Genomic DNA, 6412 nt, shown 5'->3' on the forward strand with positions numbered 1-6412 from the left:
AAGGTTCCCCGACTCCACCAATCAACACAGAGAAACTAGTGCATGAGAGAACAAAGGTTCTTGTGTAAGGGTGAAAAGTTATACATACAAAAAGAATTAGGATGGGAATGAATGAAGGAAGAAAAAGGCTCCGGTCCCTGCTTAGTCGCTAAACTTCCAAATTTATCTATTCTTACCCCCTCTTGAATTATTTTTGCATCATCTTACATTCTAAACTGTTGATTTCATTTTTTTTTTCGCGCCTCCTGAACTACTTTTAGCCTAAGGGGGATTATTGGTTGGGACAAATTGGGGCCAAGTGGGAAAATTGTTCCAATGGAACAATTTTACCCCTTTGGGATATTTTGAGTGGGGTAAAATGGTATAATGTGATAATTTGAGCCTTTGGTTTGACAATTCATGTGGGATAATTGATAATATGACACCTTATTAAAATATAATTTTATCTATTAATTACTTCTAAATTAACTTATCCAATTGGTTTAGTATATTATTTAGTATACTATTATAATATAAATATTATTTTACTTTATATTAAAATATAATATATTATACTATACTTACAAATTACTATTATTAATTATTATATTGCATTATATTATATTATATTAGCATGCTATACTATATATAATAATTAATATAATATAATATCAATATATTTAATATAATATTTTAATAATATAATATTTTATAGTATTATATTATATTATATCATAATATTTTACTAATATTAGTAATTATTATATTATATTATAATAGTATGTCATATATATAATAACTATAATAATATTTTATAAATTAATTATATAATAATATATTATATAATAATATATGTTATTAAAATATTATATAATATTATAATAAATACGTTATACTATAATTACTAATTAATATTATATAATAATATATTACATAATATTATTAATATATGTTATTAAAATATTATATATGTTATTAAAATATTAATATATATTATTATATAATATTATTAAATTATGTTATTAAATTATGTCATTAAAATATTAATATATGTTACTAAAATATTATATAATATTATAATAAATACATTATACTATAATTACTAATTAATATTATACAATAATATATATATTACGTAATATTATTAATATATGTTATTACAATATTAATAATATTATAATAAATACGTTATACTATAATTACTATTATATAATATTATTAATATATGTTATTAATTTATGTCATTAAAATATTAATATATGTTATATTTTATATATCATGTCATATATTTATAATATAATTACATGTATTAGTTAAGTAATACAAAAATATTTTAAAATTATCCCAATTGCCTTCAAAGTGGAACAACATTATTCTAATATGGAGAATGGAATAAATTTTTACTATTGGGACAAAATTTTTGTATTTGAGTGGAGTAATTTTATCCCAAGTGGTGTAATTGTCTCACTAGTGTTCCAAAAAACCAATAACACAAAAATGTTTATCCTTGTTCCATTGTTCCAATGAATAACACTGTGAAATAGAATCCCCAAAATTATCCCATTATCCCCCAAAATATCCCAACCAATAACCCCCCCTAACTTTACCTTGTCAATATCACCTTTTTTCTGAAGTCATTTACAACACTTACAAAGTAGCAAAAATTGGTATAATTAGAAACAATTAAAATAATAGCTCATGAGGTAAGCACAGATGAATTCAAGGCAAGGTGGGTTAAAAATAGTTCAAGAGGTAACAAATAGGTAAATTCATTACTTTCGGGAGTATATAGTTGTTGATGTCAGTTATTAAATAGGAAATTGAGGGTGGATTGTTTAGGGTATTATGATCACTTACTTTTCTTCAAACGGCTGGTCCTTGAGGAAAGAATATAGTCTTGGACATAAACAACACGTGAGACGATCGGAGTTAGGATCTCCGGTGATTCATCCGACGATCAAGTCAATCTTGTGCTCGAGTGAAGAAGAAGAGTAAATGTATGTTGTTTTTCAGCAAGAGATCGCTTACCCTATGTAGTAGATAGCAACTTTCCTTTATAGGAGATCCAAAGGGTAGATGCGTAACTTTAGCCGAGTTGAAGCAGGAGGCTCAATCGGTAGCTACTTTATAGGTCTCGACTGCAGAGGGGATGAGTCACCTAGGTGTTTAATGTGATGGTGACGTGGTGTGCATAGTTCTGACGAGGTCTGATGAGTCATAAAGACTTTCGAGACTGAAGTAATGATGATTCTATTCATGCATTCAATGTGACGGCGATCGACTAGTCAACAGGGGGGGGGCTTAAGGATAAATAGCCTCTCGACTCGACTCTATTGAAGGCGTCGACAAATGACATCTTTCAATGTGATGGCGATCGAACTGTCGAGGGGGGGGGGGGCTTAAGGATAAATAGCCTCTCGCGACTCGACCGACTCGGCTCTATGAGAGGGTCGACAAATGACATCTTTTACCTCGGTCTTGCGAGCAGGCCGATAAGTACCTCCTTTTTACTTGGCTTCCAAAGTTCTCAACCAGACCTTATAGAATGATTAGGTGTGTGATTGCTTCTAACGACAAGATTTGGTGTCTAGTTAATATGAGACATGTGTCGGTTCTCCGTAGAGAATTAACACTTAGCCATTTATATGATATAATAATAGGGACAAAAAATAATTCAAGGAGTAAGAAAAATAAAGCTAATAGTTCACAGAGCAAGAAGGTCACGGAGCCAAGAAAAACAATCAATTCTTCTCGGTCTGAAGATTTGAACAGGGCTGTCTACATAAATCATCAAGATTGGCGGTGAAAGGAAGTAAGATTGATCCATTCTTGTCCAAAATTTTGATCTACCTAGTATATCGTGATCTATCTAGTATATATATTGAAATATAAATAGTGGCATACAAATATTGTTGGGGAATTTTAGTCTCCACGCCTACTACGATCTCTGCAACTCGAAAGCTAACCCACAATTAATAAGATAGAAAATAGCCGCAATCAAGAAGAAAGAACACCATTTACGTGGTTCGGTTGACCAACTTTGATCTACATCCACGGGCAACAATACGAGAAATTCACTATGTATCAGGGAGAACTACAAGAGGAACCACTCAACTCTCGTCTCTCAATCTCTCAACCTCACATACATAATCAACTCTCATATTATCTTCAAAGCCCTCTCCTTACAATCCTCACATACATAATCAACTCTCATATTATCTTCAAAGCCCTCTCCTTACAATCTTTTGAACGGACAAATATTGCTAAACCCTCTCCCAATGATGTAATCTTTTGCACGGATAAAGACTACGAAACCCTCGCCTAATGATGTAATCTTTTGCACGGATAAAGACTATGAAACTCTCACCTCTCGCACAATATTTCTGAATCAGGTTATGCCCTTTGCTAACCCTAGATTACAATAATATTGGCTCTCTCTCCTCTGTTTGGTTATACAAAGAATCAAAGACACAATCCCAACAAATACAATATTGGGGATCCCTGACGCAATAGTAGCGTGTCTGAAGATTACATGTTCGATTCACCTCGGGTACAAAAAACCCATTCTTTTTTATTTTTTAATTGAATAAATTTCTTAATTTTTTTAATTTTTAATTGAATAAATTTCTCGTGTAGGATTGTAATACAAAATCCATTTCTCCTATGAATCCTTTTAGGGCCTGTTTGTTTCACCAATTTTATGGAATAGGAATGGTATTTAGACGTGACAGTGGTGTTTTCGTAATTTTTGGATTCCAAATGAATCCTAATCCTGAGTTTGGTTCAAAAAAAATTATAGATTTGCTAATCTATAAAGTGGCCCAAACAGTTGATATTTCAGGAAACCCACATCCGTTCCATTTGAGAGGAATTGGGCGATATTTCTGACACCTCTCCTCTTTCTTATTCCGATTCCTAATCTACGAAACCCTAGATCTGTTGATCCGTGGTTTCCCCGTTGTTCTTCTCCCGCCACAGCGCTCTCTTCTTCACGCCTCTTCTCCCGCCGCTCATCGTGGCTTGTGCGTGGTCGTGTCTGGAACTCGAAACCCTAGCTCTGGTTGAGCCATGGTTTTTTACAGATTTATATGTCGAATCGGCTTCTCCCTCTAATATGATCTCGCCTCTTGTTGAGTCGTGATCTCTTTGATTTGTTTTCCAACTTCTTATTGGTGGGTTCCTTGGCTTTGGTTGTTGGTGATCCCTTCTCGAACTGGTGTTGGTTCGGGTGGGTTTGTTGGATACGGTGTTGATCCCGGCTTTGGTGGGTTTGTTGGGTTTGTTGCTTGGACCTCGACATTTTCCCCCCTCTGCAGCTTTAAGGTATACAATTTCCCCCCTTTTTTTTGTTCGTGATAATTCATTATTTGGGAATTTTAACAAAGAATAGGGTTATGTTTAATAAATTTTAGTTAGTTGTATGAAATATAATGCAATTGTTCGCATCGATATTGTTCTACTTAGTTAGTTGTGTGAAATATAATGCAATTATTCGCATCGATATTGTTCTATTTAGTTAGTTGTGTGATAAATGTTAGTTATGATTACTAATTTTCAGTTAGTTGTGTGGAAATTTCAGTTATGTTTACCAAATTTCAGTTAGTTGTGTCATAATTCATTATTTAGGACTTTTAACAAAGTATAAGGTTATGTTTACTAAAATTCAGTTAGTTGTGTGAAATAGAATGCATGATATTTGTGTGGATGTGTTGTTCTTGATAATTATGTTTATTACAAAAGAATATGAATGCATGAAAAAGAATAGGGTTATGTTTACCAAAGAATGGGGTTAAATTCATTACATGAAAGGAACCGGGTAGTAGAATGTGTTGTTATTGATAATTGTGTGAAATTGAATGCAACACTAGTTAAAATAAAATTCAGTATAATTAGATTTCTTGCGAATAACTATTTGTATCAGTTATCTAATTAATTTTCAACTGAAATAAGTAGACAAGATAAGGTGTAAATGTATGCTAATTTTAAAACGGATGTAGATGGATATGCAAGATGATGAAGAATTGAAGAGGATGTGTGCTAATACACCTGTCTGCGCCGTGGTCACTTTGGTAACATGTATTTTGAGAATGCGTGCTAAGCGTAAGAGAATATCAAGTTGTATGAAGCAAGAAAATATCAGAAAAATATATTGTAGAGAGGCTCACTTCAAACGTGTATTGGAGGGCTATCAAGATAGCTTCCGATCTTATATTAGAATGAGACCGAGGGCCTTTTTAAACTTATTGAAGTAATAAAAGCAAACGGTTTATTAAAAGATACAAGACACGTTCAAGTTGAAGAACAGCTTGCTATGTTCCTAAGTATTGTTGGGCATAAAACTAAAAATAGAATAATAAGAACTGAGTTCATAAGATCAGGGGAAACAGTTAGCAAGTATTTTAATAAAGTCCTACAAGCAATGAATGGATTACGTGATCGGTACATGAAGCAAGCCCCAAAAGAAGTTCCCATGGAGATTGCAAACAACTCAAATTATTTTCCTTACTTTAAGGTAAATTAAATACATACATCTTAACAATTTTTCAAATAAATTACTTTTTATTCAACTATGTATAATTTATAATAAATTACTTTTTATTCAACTATGTATAATTTATAATTTTTTATAGGACTGCATTGGTTTGATAGATGGCACACACGTCGACGCGGTGTTACCTAGTGACCTAGTTGCATGGTTTAGAGGGTGAAAAGGGGTCACCCAAAATATCTTAGCAACCCGCACCCCCAATAAACTATTTACTTATGTCTTGGCTGGCTGGGAGGGAGCAACAAATGATTATAGGATATTACAAGACGATTTGTCCAGACCACAGCCTTATGGGCTCCGAGTTTATGATGGTATTCATTCTCACTGATGCACATTTTGAATAATATATTAAATACTTGGCAATAATTAAGATTTTAAAATACTGTTCAATTAATGTAGGTAAATATTACATATGTGACGCTGGATACACCACAATGCCAGGTTTCATATCCCCGTATCACGGTGTATGGTATCATTTAAAAGAGCACACCGGTAGGACACCAAAGAATAGGAAAGAGTTGTTCAATTTAAGGCATTCATCTTTAAGATCAAAAATTGAATGTACATTTAGGATACTGAAGAATCGGTTTAAAATTCTAACGACGAAGCCGAATTATCCATTTTCCACTCAAGTGGACATTGTACTAGTGTGTACTGTGTTGCACAACTTTATTACCTTGGAGGATCCGAATGATGATATTTTAAATGAAAATGTTGAAATTGATGAAGATACTGGGGAAGAGCCAAATGAAGACGATTCAAATGTGGTGGATTATACTCAAAGTAGGATACAAAGAGAGGATCGAGATGTAAGAAATGAATGGAAGGAGATGCGAGATCAAATTGCTTGGGCGATGTGGGTGGATTATTATGCAAAGCATAATA

The sequence above is a fragment of the Asparagus officinalis genome, unplaced genomic scaffold (genome assembly GCF_001876935.1).
Source record: "Asparagus officinalis unplaced genomic scaffold, Aspof.V1 AsparagusV1_Un523, whole genome shotgun sequence".
In the NCBI taxonomy this organism is placed as follows: Eukaryota; Viridiplantae; Streptophyta; class Magnoliopsida; order Asparagales; family Asparagaceae; genus Asparagus; species Asparagus officinalis.